At 40.8% G+C, this 12,321-nt stretch overlaps 1 pseudogene; it reads right to left on the bottom strand.

Moving 5' to 3' along the window:
• The window catches only part of LOC148136041 (uncharacterized), a 40,098-nt pseudogene that overhangs the window by 19,081 nt on the left and 8,696 nt on the right, over positions 1-12,321 (bottom strand).

Below are 12,321 nucleotides of genomic sequence, written 5' to 3'. Positions count from 1 at the left end.
TGTGTGCATTCCTAGGAATATCCTCCCAAAGTACAGCAGTAATGTTATTCCTAATCAAAAACGCCACTCCCCCACCTCTCTTGCCCCTTTCTATCCTTCCTATAGCATCTATAAACTGGAATATGAAGCTGCCAGTCGTGTCCATCCCTGAGCCCCATCTCTATAATTGCTGTGATATCCCAATCTCTTTTTCCCAACCACGCCAAGTTCATCTGCCTTCCCTGTTATGCCTCTTGCATTGAAACAAATGCAGCTTAATTTATCAGTCCTACCTCATTCTCTGCTTTGTTCCTGCCTACCCTATTTGACTTGCTCCTTTCCCCAACTGTACCAGTCTCAGACTGATCTCTTTTCTCACTACCTCCCAAGGTCTTCCCCCTACACCCCCCCCTCACATCCCACCTCTGCACCCTTTCCCACCCTGCACTAGTTTAAATCCTCCTGAGCAGCTCGAGGAAATCTCCCTACCAGTATATTGGGAGAGGTTGGAAATCTTACAACGTTTAAAAATATTTGAATGAGCACTTGAAATAACATAACATTCAAGACTATGTGACGAGTACAGGGATTTGGGATGACCATGCCTTTGGTGATAGTTAATGTCAGTGAGGACCCAATAGGACAAAAGGCCTTTTCTGAACTGTCTAACTATGACTTTATTAAAGGGCCTACATAACATTTAAAGCAAAGCATTCCAAATTTGCCAGAACATTTTTGATTTCAACTGCATTAATAATGTATTGGTGGTAAAAACTTCAAATCTTTAAAGAATCTTTTGAAAAACAAATCTATAAAGCCCCACAAAACATGTCACTTATCTAAAATATGCCGTTTATTTTAGAAATCTGATGGAGTACTTGGGTCATTTGGGCTCAGCACTAACCTGGAGCATAACAGCCTTTACAAAACAACACACAAACTTTGATCTGAGGAGTAAAAGTAAATAGGAACGCAAAAGCATATGATGTCATTTCATGTGGCACCATCTCATTACTTCAGGTTATCCCCAAGAGTCTTCACCATTAACTAATTCCTTTTGAACTGCAGTCATTACTATTATCTATGCAAAACATACCCATCAATTTGCACATACCAAATCCCATAAAATGTAAGAGGGAATCGGTTTTGATGATATTGATTAAAGGATGAATGCAACCTTGGTCCCTCAGGACTCCCAGCTCCTATTCAATGAATGACTGAAGTCTCCGTTGTGCCCTAATTTGATTGTTGTATGATCACAGGTTAAATTACAGCCTCAACTTCATACTAGGACTTAACACACAAACTTTCCTTTAGAGGAAATATGATGATTAAGAATGTAGTTTAATTCACTGTTTCCTTTTATTTTGTTCAGAAGCTGAAGTTCCTGACTCATGTTCCACGGACCACAGTTGCCTTCCGGTACCTCACTGTTATTGAGCCGTATTCAATAATGGAAGGAAATAAAGCAAAATCCTTTCTTCACTGAAATTCATAAACCCCAAGGCCACAGGGAAGTCATTGCCTTGTGATTGGAAGAGGGAAGCCCAATGGATTTCCAATAGTCACTCATTAAACATCACTGAAGTTGATCATTGTCGATAGTCAGATTTCTCACCATCGATCTTCCTGCTCTGTAAGACTGAAAGAATGGACTGAAAGAAGTGAGCATGAATGTTATTAATAACTCCAGTGATATTAGGTAGATGAGAACACTCACAGCTGATCCAATAGAAACTAGGAACAAATACCCTGGGATGTCACTTCATCCTCTGTACTGACTTCACAGGGAAATATCTTCAATGGCAGAAGTGTGGACCTCTCCCAAAGCCATGCCATAATAGATGGTGTTACCAATCACTGTAACCCATGGCATTGAATTAGTGGTGAACCTGGCTGCCCACTTCCCTGTGTTGTTGGGGACTATGACTCTATCATTACTCCATCATCCGGTCCTCAGGTACTGAAGCCCAGCATCAGCTGTCTCTTCTGTAGACATGCCTAATGTTCGGGGGTGGGGTGGGGTTGAAACAGATAATAATACAAATTACCCAAACTTACTTTTTTTTATTGAAAAGAATATATGAATGATTGACTTTGAAGTTTATTAGGCTCAGCTGCTCTGTTCAGTCTTCAAGCTTCAGAAGGGACTCATTCACTCCGTTCCATCTAACCCTCTGTACATCCTTCAGGTTTTCATTTTCTTCTCATGGACTTGATGAACACCCCCTTAAATGGTGCTTACAATATTTCTCTCAACTACATGTGGCATTGAACACCACATTCTGAAAGCTCTTTGGAGAAGACGTTTCTCCCGAATTCTTTATTGGTCTTAATTGTGACCATCTTATATTGATGTCATCTGATTTTTATTCCTCATGTGCAGACACCACGTTTTTACACCCACATCATCAAATCCCCTCAATTTTAAACATACATTTAAGTAGTTTCCTCCTTCTCCTTCCTATGTGAATACACCACCTCTTAAAATTATTTTCCACTGTCTTGCCCATTCTGCTCACCTCTCTGGAATCTGCTATTTTACCACAACCTTCCTCAGTATTAGGCATAGTCGCCAATTTCCTGTCATCCACATAATTGTTATACCCCTGATCTCCAGGCACAATTACTTTCAGGACTAGTACCCTGTGGAACAACACATTCTGTCAGTCTGAACAACTAACTTTTAGCTTTAGTTTCTGTTTCTAACCCTATTGTTATCCATTCTGCTATTTCTTCCCTGCATCCATGTTGTAACTCTCGTTTACTATTAACATATCTTTTAAAAGTCCAGACATAAACACACCCTCCCCAATACCTTTACATATACTGTTATGTCATCAAACAATTCAATAAGGTTTGACACCAATGCTGACTGTTCTTTATTACATCCTCAGTTCTGGATATTTTACCATTATGGTTTTGAGTAAAAACTGCAATATTTTTCCTACAACCAACTTTAAACTACCTGGTCTGCAGACCCACGTTGTATTATTACTATGATTGTGATCCGGTAGCTGAAGATGAAGCAATAAAGCCAAATACTTTCATCAATTAATTAATTATCAAATTTATACAAAATCAGTTCGCTCAATGAGCTCCCCTTGAACTTAAGGTGTCCAAAAGTTTAAAAACAAATTTTAAATATCTGCCAAAATGCTCACTGTTTTGATATGAATGCATTGTCTTTCATTTAGGGGGAGGCAATGGCCTAGCGGTATTATCACCGGACGGTTTACCCAGAGACTTTAATAAGCCCACTCAATTCTAATTTCACAAAGCAATATATCCTTTTTAACAAGGCATTTTTCAATGATCTTTGTCTTCTCAATGCTGTCATTCCTACCCGAATGACTGTTTTTATTGGGTCGAGGTATATATATATATATATATATATATACACACACACACACAAACGTGATCTGGGACACTGTACCCAATTCGGCACTGCAGCATGGGGGAGGTGCAATACAGAATCAGCAGAATGATTCTGAGATTAAAAAAGTTTCAACGAGGCCAGGTTATATAATGTACATTTGTATCAGCTTGATTAATATTTAAGGTAAAGATAGGTAAAGAGAGATTATTTCCCTGGGAAAAGGTCAGGGGAGAACAGCCCAGAAATAAGAGAGAAGCGTGAAAATTCAAGGAATACCTTTCAAGATGATAAATGGATGTGCTTTCTATACAACACCACAGAGGGCTTTAAGAAAATTCAATGCCAAGACAAATTGACTTTAATCAATAAGGGAATCAGGCATTATGGGAAAAGGCAGGCAAGTAGAGTTGAGAGTTACCAGATCAGCCGTGATCTCATTAACTGGCAGCTTTTATCAGAATCAATGAAAGGTTACAATCTGAAATGTGAACTCTGTTTCTCTATCCACTGATGCCTCCTGATGTGCTAAATGTTTCCAGAATTTTCTGTTTTGATTCCTGGCATCCTAAGGCGATGTTAAACAATCTATTGGTTTGTTTTGTTCAGTTCCTTTGACACTATACTTGACTCAATAGTCTTGGTGTTGAGAACAATTATTCTCACATTTCCTCTAGTTTTAGTTTCTCAATTTTCCCTCAGTCCATTGAGACTATGATGAAACTGGGAGTCCAATAATTCTAACAGAAGGTAAACAAAGATTTACTGACCTGGTCATTGGAGAGTAGAAGCTGCCAGATGGTACTCGAGACAGAGACATAGAACATACAGCGTGACAACAAACCCTTCAGTCCAACTTGTCCATGCCAACCAAATATCCTAAATTCATCTAGTCCCACTTGCCAGCACTTCGACCATATCCCTCTAAACCCTTCTTATTCATATACTCATCCAGATGCCTTTTAAATATTGTAATTGTACCAACCTCCACCACTTCTTCTGGCAACTCATTCCATTCACACACCACCCTCAGCATGAAAAGGTTGCCCCTTAGGTCCCTTTTAATATCGAAATGTCACGTCCAATAAACCACCTCATCTGTAAACCACAATCACTGTTTGGTCAGACATCCCATGGGATAATCAAGTGCAATTATGTCCTATGCTAAGGGGCAAAGAACTGAAAATGTGTTGCTGGAAAAGCGCAGGTCAGGCAGCATCCAAGGAGCAGGAGAATCGACGTTTCGGCATAAGCCTGAAGAAGGGCTTATGCCCGAAACATCGATTCCCGATTTTGTAGATGACGTTTGTTTTGCATGCTGTCTGGTTCATTAGCTACTGTTTAAGTGTGTTGTTTGGTTTGTGGGCTACCATGCTGCCAACAGGTCTGAGTAGGCTGGCAGTCATTTCAGAGATGTCTTTGATGCAGGGTAAAGTGCCTAAGGCTTCTGGGCCTGTTTTGTCTGCTTGTTTGGGTTTGTTGCTGAGAAATCGGTAGAATGTGTTTATTGGGTACCTGTTCTTCTTGAATACACTGAATAGGTGGTTTTCTTCTGCTCTTTGAAGTTCTACAGTGTGTGGTGGCTCATTGAAATACTGTCCTAATGCAGCTTTGTTTGTGGGTGTTGGGATGATTGCTTCTGTATTTCAGTATTTGGTCCGTATGTGTTGTTTTCCTGTGGATGCGCATTTGAAGGTCTCCATTGGCTGTCCGCTCTACTGTGAAATCGAGAAATGACAGGTTATTGTTGTTTTCCTCCTCCTTTATGAATTTTATGCCAGTAAGGATACTATTGATGATCTTGAAGGTTTCCTCTAAATTGTTTTGTTTAGTGATCACAAAGGTGCCATCCACGCAGCGGACTCAAAGTGTGACTTGGATGGTTGGGAGAGTTGTTTGTTTGAGTCTCTGCATTACTGTTTCTGCGAGGAACCCTGATATGGGTATTCCATTGATTTGCTTGAGGGTCCTACTATTGAAAGTGAAGTGGGTGGTGAGGCATAGTTCTACTAGCTTGATGATGTTGTCCTTGCTGATGAAGTTGGTGGTGTTTGGTATATGTGTCTTTGGTTTTTCTAATAGCGTAGTCAGTGTTCCTTTGGCCAGGTTGATGTTGATGGATGGGAACAGGGCTGTTACACCATTATTTCATCCACTTCTTTCTTGGTGTCTTTGATGAGGTTCAGGAGTTCTTAGATGCAGTGGTAGGAGTACTCTACTAAGTGCTTTAGACTTTTGTGAAGTTCCTTGGCTAGTCTGTATGTTGGTGTTCCTGGTAGTGAGACTGTGAGTCTGAGGGGGGCTCCTGGTTTGTGAACTTTGGGTAGTCCATAGAAGCATGCTGTGTTGGATCCGTCTGGTTTCATTTTTTGGAAGTCTGTCTTGTTTAATTCTCCTGATTTCTTAAGTTTTCTGAGGAAGGCTATGATTCAGTTCTCCAGTTGAAACCCTCCAACCCTGGCAAACATCCTTGTAAATATTTTCTGAACTCTTTCTGCACTCTAAGCAACACTCATCAGGACCTTACCATTAAGTGTATAAGTCCTGCCCTGATTTACCTTTCCAAAATGCAGCACTTTACATTTATCTAAATTACATTCCATCTGCCACTCCTTGGCCTATTGGTCTATCTGATCAGGATCCCATTGTAGGTGCAGTGTATAATAAAGAAGTTTAACTCAAATGTTGGTGTCATCTGCAAACGTACTAATTATACGTCCTGTGTTCACATCCAAATCAATTATGTAAATGATGAAAACCAGTGGACTCAGATCCGATATTTGTGGCACACCACTGGTCCAGGCCTCCAGTCTGCAAAAGCAACCCTCCATCACCACCCTCTGTCTTCTGCCTTCGAGCCAGTTCTGTATCCAAATGGCTGGTTGATATGTACTACTCGACGACTACTGCCATGTTATGATGTTTTGAAGGAGAATAGAAGGATTAGGTTAAATATAATCTTTTTTTATCTAGGTAGAACTTAACTTGCTTAGTCTCTACATTGCTGGGTGGATGCCAGGGGTATAGAAACACTAGAATACATTGAATAAGAAGGAGGCAATGCGATGGATAGGTCATGAACATTGCAGCCAAGATATTATCACAACCTGTAGTCTTCAATTTATCAATGCTCCCAGCCACAACTTGCTATCAGTTGGTGTGAACTGAATTGATTATCACAGCAGGTTCATGTTTTGTACCTCTGTAACCCCTTGAACATGAACTGTTCACTCAGAATCTTAGAATCCCTACTGTGTGGGAAAAGACCCTTCGGCCCAACAAATCTATACTGATCCTCCAAACCCATATCCCATTACTCTACATTTACCATTGACTTAAGCTACACATCCCTGAACACTATGGGCAATTTAACATGGCCAATTCATCTAACATGCACATCTTTGAATTGTGAACAAAACCGGAGCACCCGGAGAGAACCCACGCAGACACAGGGAGGATGTGCAAACTCCACACAGACAGTCGCCCAGGGCTGGAATCAAACCCAGGTCCCTGGCACTGTGAGGCTGCAGAGCTAACCAGTTGTTGCTTTGGACTATGTTAACATCTTTAAAGGTGCAGCACCATACAGTTAAAACTGGCAGAGAATCATGTGAAATCAATGTACTATCCAACTCTAATCCATGCTATGGCTGATAGTTCAAATTCTAATTTAACATATTTAATATCTTTGGCCCAAAAGCACACTCTTCTCTGCTGCAGCTTCTGGCTGAGCTTCTCCACTGACTGTAACCCTGTTACCATTTGACTGACAGTTCCACAAACTTTCATATTATTTGGTCACACTTCTTAAAGTCTTCATTCTTGCACCAGTGCATGGACTGATCCCCGAAATTTCACTGAACCCATGCTTCTCTTTGACAACCATATTCTACTTCTTGAATTCTTCAAGGAGAATTTCTTAGCATCCTGTTCAAGTCTAATTGGCTTTTTATCCTTGGTTCCTTTATTGTTCCTTAACAGGTTGTTTCTCAAATTAATTGGTTTTGTACATGTTGATACTAATTGGCTTAGACTATTAGGGTCTTTTATTCATTTAATCCTTGGTCAGTTTCCATTCACAGATTAGAAACCCTTGTCTCTGATCCCTGCCTTTTTGAGATTAGTATAGTTTTAGTAGTGAACCCTGATTAATATGAATTGGTTTTACAGTTTGACCATTACATCTGTTAATCCTTGCAGTAAGACACAGCAGAAGGTGGCCATGCCGTCCCTTAAGTCTGCTTTGCCATTTAATGAAATCATGACCGATTTGATATAATGCTTACTGATTCCCTTAAAATTCGCTCAGTATTGAATGTCCTTTTACAGCCTATACAGTCTCTGTGATAAATAATTCCATAGATTCATTACACTCAGAGAAGAAATTCTACCTCATCTGTCTTAGATAGGTGAGAGACTATTCAGAGATTATGCCCTCTGCTCCTGCAAGAGGAACCAATCTTTTTGCATCTAACCTGATGAGTCCTCTGGGAATCTCAGATGTCTCAAGAAGGTTGCATCTCATGTGGAAAGGTCCTGACCTGTACCAAACTGTTTCACTCCACCAATACTGTCTGATCACATGTGCTTTCCTGGCATTTTGTGTTTTTAATTTCAGATTTCCAGCATTGGCAACATTTTGCCTTTCTCTCGGGACATCAGGCTCAGCGGTTTGCACTGCTGCCTCACAGTGTCAGGGATCCAGATTCAATTCCAGCCTTGGGTGACAGTGTGTGTGGAGTTTGTACAGTCTCCCAATGTTCTGCATGGGTTTCCATCGTGTGTTCCAGTGTCCTCCTACAGTCCAAAGATGTCACGTTAGGTGGATTAAACATAGCAAATGTGTGATTACAGTATAGGGTAGGGAGCGGAGTCTGAGGAAAAAGCTGTTGGGAGGGTCAGCACATACTCAATGGGCCAAATGGTCTTTCTCCACATTGTAGGGATTCTATGATCAGGAATTTTTCCAGGTGGCATCCTCATCTTGCCCATTTTCAGCTGTTCCTTCAACAATCTTCCATTTATCATATAAAGTCACAGCGGTGTTCATGAGCAATTTTACATCATTCAGCTCCATTCCCAATTCCTTCCAGAATAAGGCAGCTCACAAGGCTCCTACAGCAGGACCTGGACAACATCGTGTGGCAGGTAGTACTTACTAATGAAGAAATCACCATTTCCAACAAGAAAATATTCAACTGCCTGATTATTACAAATGTGGATTTGAGAATGTGGCAGAGACTAGATACTGAGTGACTGTCAAATTCTATCCACCATTTATAAATTAGAAGGTAGATGCAGGTGATGGAAGTTTCCTTCCACAAACAGACATCAATATCTGATCAATTGTTTACTCTTAAGCGAAAACTAAGATTTCTGTTAAACAGAAGTACTGAGAGTTAGAGTACTTCTGTCCCTCAGTACTCCAGACACAGGAAGATCCGAAGACAAGAACCTACAGCTGCCTGGTTCTGAGATAAGAAGTGTTGTTTAGTAATTCTTAATTGGGAGTTTATTGGACTAGTATTATAGAAGGGAAGTTAGAATATAGGTTAGAGAAAGAAATTGTAAATAGTAGTTAATTATTCTCTGTTATACTTTAAGAAATAAAGCCATTAATTTTATTTTAAATATTCCTTGGCCATTCGAATTTTTACAGATTACTGCACAGGATCAATCTTTTCTGTGTTGCTGGTTTTAAATTAAGCAGGAGGGTTTACCCTGTGTCGTAACAAGGGTTACCGTAGAAATCACCCTAGTTCTAGTTCCATATGGCTGCTCTCTCATAGACAGAGAGTGAGAGAGAGCAAGAGAGAGTCAACTGGTGGTGAGCTTAACCTAAGGATCACTTCTTCTCTTTACATCTCACACCAGTGACACCGATAGCATAGGTTCAATCCCCACACACTAGCTGAGATCATCATGAAGGTCCCACCTTCTCAACCTCACCCCTCCCCTGGGGTATGGTGACACTCAGGTTAAACTCATGACCAGTCATGTCTCGCTAATGAGAGAACAGCCTGTGGTTCACTATGACTATGGGGACATGGAAGGAATATATATCCAAAACACGATGGTGAGTGGTTTGGAAGGGAACATGTAGGTAGTGGTGTTCTCATGCATCTACTGCCTTTGTCTTTAGGAAGGTATGGTCATACGTTTGGAAGATGCTAAGGAGCATTGGTGAATTTCTGGAGCATATCTAGTTGATGATACATAAGGCTGCTAAAGAAGATTGGTGTTGGATTCACTGCATGTTTGTAGATAGGGTGCCAATCAAACTGGCTACTTTGTCCTAAAAAAGTAAGTGCTGGAGAAATTCAGCAGGTCTGGTAGTATATGTTAAGAGAGAAAGAGAATTAATGTTTCTAGTCCTACATGACTCCTCCTCAATACTGTTCTGAAGAGGAGTTATATTGGAATCAAATGGTTAATTCTGTATTTCTCTCCACCAATGCTGTCAGGCTTGTTGACTTTCTCCAGCACTTTCTGGTTTCATTTCAGGCTTCAAGTGTCTACAGCATTGTGTGTTTATCATGGCGGTCTCCAATTTCTTGACTGTTGTTGGAGATACATTTCATCCAGTCAAATGGGGTGTATTCCATCATATTCCTGATGTGTGCCTTGTAGATAGCAGAGAGGCGTTTGGCGCCATGAACTGCGTCACTCACGGCAGTACTTTTGCTCTCTGACCTGCCCTTCTATCCAGAGTGAGCAGGACTTATCTCATGAGTCCAGTTCATTTTCAGCTCAATGGTAACTCCGATACTGTTGATCGTAGGGGATTCAGCAATAGCAAAGCCTTAAGTGTCCAGAAGCATTATTTAGGTGATTTCTTATTGAAGGTGGTAATTGCTTCGCATTTGTATAGCGTGAATGTTAATTGCCAATCGTCAGCCCAGGCTGGAATTTTCAGGGATCTTGTGACACAGCGACATGGAGTATTCAGTATCTGAGGATGTAAGAATGCTTTGAACATTGTGCAAGTATTAGCGAACCCTCTGATTTATGGCATTCTGATTGAGAGAAGGTCAGTTATACAGTCACTAAAGATAGTTACGGCTAGGACACAATCTTGAGGACCTCCTGCTGTGAGGTCTTGGAGCTTAGATGGCTGACCTCCATAAACCACACCAATTTCTGTGGGTCTGGAGTCACATGTAGCCCAGACCAGGTAAGGACAGTAGTTATCTTTCCTTAAAGGATATTAATGAACCAGGTGCATTTTCTTTGACAACTGACATTAGTTTAATGGTTGATATTAGAGTTTATAATCCACATACTTATGAAATTGAAGTTTTGTCATGCTGGGATTTGACCCAATTCCATGATAGTAGCTCTCAAGTATCTGAATATGAGCTAATTCAATGGCTGGCTTCCTGGCTGATTTGGAACCCAACTTGATTTTTTTTTTAGATTGGATTACTTCCAAGTTAATTTGTTTCTATTTGATCCCAAAAAATGGAAATATGACAGACTAAGTGATAGTGGTCAACTACATGAATTTGTCTTGACTATGACCAATTGTGAGAACATCCAGTTTGTATCAGGGTTTGTGTATTTGCTCAGTGGGAGTTATAATGGAACGATGGATGATTAGAGGGGATTATTTTACCATTCAGAGGGAGGTATAAAGGTAAAAGAATAATTTATATGTGTGTGAGGTAAATGTGGTGTGTATGTGTGTATGTGTACACATGTGTACATGTCTTTCTGTGTCTCTGTGTGTAAAATACCTAAGAAATTCTTCTGCATGAATAAGAACTTTTTCTTTCCCTTAGTCTTAAAGGACTTTGGAATGTGCTTATCTGAAAAATTGGAATTTGAAACCCAAAGTTCTAAGAACAGGAATAACAGACCAGGAATAACAGACTAGTGAGTGTCTATCAATGTTACAGAAATTATTGGAGAAAATTCCAAAAGAAAGGATTCATCTCCAATTAAAGAAACAAGGTTTGATCATGGATAGTCAGCATGGCTTTGTCAGATGGAGGTCATGCCTAACAAATCTGGTGGAGGTTTTGAGGAGGTGACCATGTCTGTGGATGTGGCTAGGACAATTGAAGTAGTTTATTTGGGTTTTAGCAAAGTCTTTGACAAGGTTCCACATGGGGGATTCAGAATGAAGGTAAAAGCATATGGCAGCTGGAGCAACTTGGCAAGTTGGCTGGGAAATTGGCTCAGTCAGAGGAGGCAGCGGATATTGACAGAAGGCTGTTTGTGTAATTAGAGGCTCATGTACGGTGTGTATCACAGAGATCAGTGCTGAATCCCTTACTGTTTGTCATATTCATAAATAATATAAACCGGTCAGATGGGCAGATGCAATTTAACTCTGACAAATGTGAGATGATGCACTTTAGTAGAAGTCACAACATAAGGCACTGAGTGGTGGGACACCAGGAAGCTCAGAGAAACAGAAGGACCTTGAGGTGCTTGTTAACAGATCCCCAAAGGCAGCAAGACAGGGTAATAGGATAGTTAAGGCATACAAGATACGTGTCTTTACCAGTCCACGATTAGATAAAGTCATTGAGATTCTCAGCATGGCCCAAATTGCTTGTGCCACCCAGTTTTCACAATTAAACTAGTCCCATTTGCCTGGGTTTGGTCCATATCTACCCCATCCATGTACCTATTTAAATGTTTCTTAGGGCGGCACGGTGGCTCAGTGGTTAGCACTGCTGCTTCAGAGCGCCAGGGACCCAGTTTCAATTCCCATCTCGGGCAACTGTCTGTGTGGAGTTTGCACATTCTCCCTGTGTCTGTGTGGGTTTCTTCTGGGTGCTCTGGTTTCCTCCCACAGTCCAAAGATGCGCAGGTTAGGTGAATTGGCCACGCTAAATTGTCCATAGTGTTAGGTGTAGGGGAATGGGTCTGGGTGGGCAACAAGTGTGGACTTGTTGGGCTGAAGGGCCTGTTTCCACACTGTAGGGAATCTAATCTAATCAAATCACAAAATTGTA

The sequence above is a fragment of the Chiloscyllium plagiosum genome, unplaced genomic scaffold (assembly GCF_037043375.1).
Source record: "Chiloscyllium plagiosum isolate Xiang-an unplaced genomic scaffold, Cpla_swu_hap1 HiC_scaffold_47, whole genome shotgun sequence".
Taxonomy (NCBI): domain Eukaryota; kingdom Metazoa; phylum Chordata; class Chondrichthyes; order Orectolobiformes; family Hemiscylliidae; genus Chiloscyllium; species Chiloscyllium plagiosum.
Note: the sequence above shows the minus strand (reverse complement) of the source record. Positions and strands in the feature narration are given on the sequence as shown.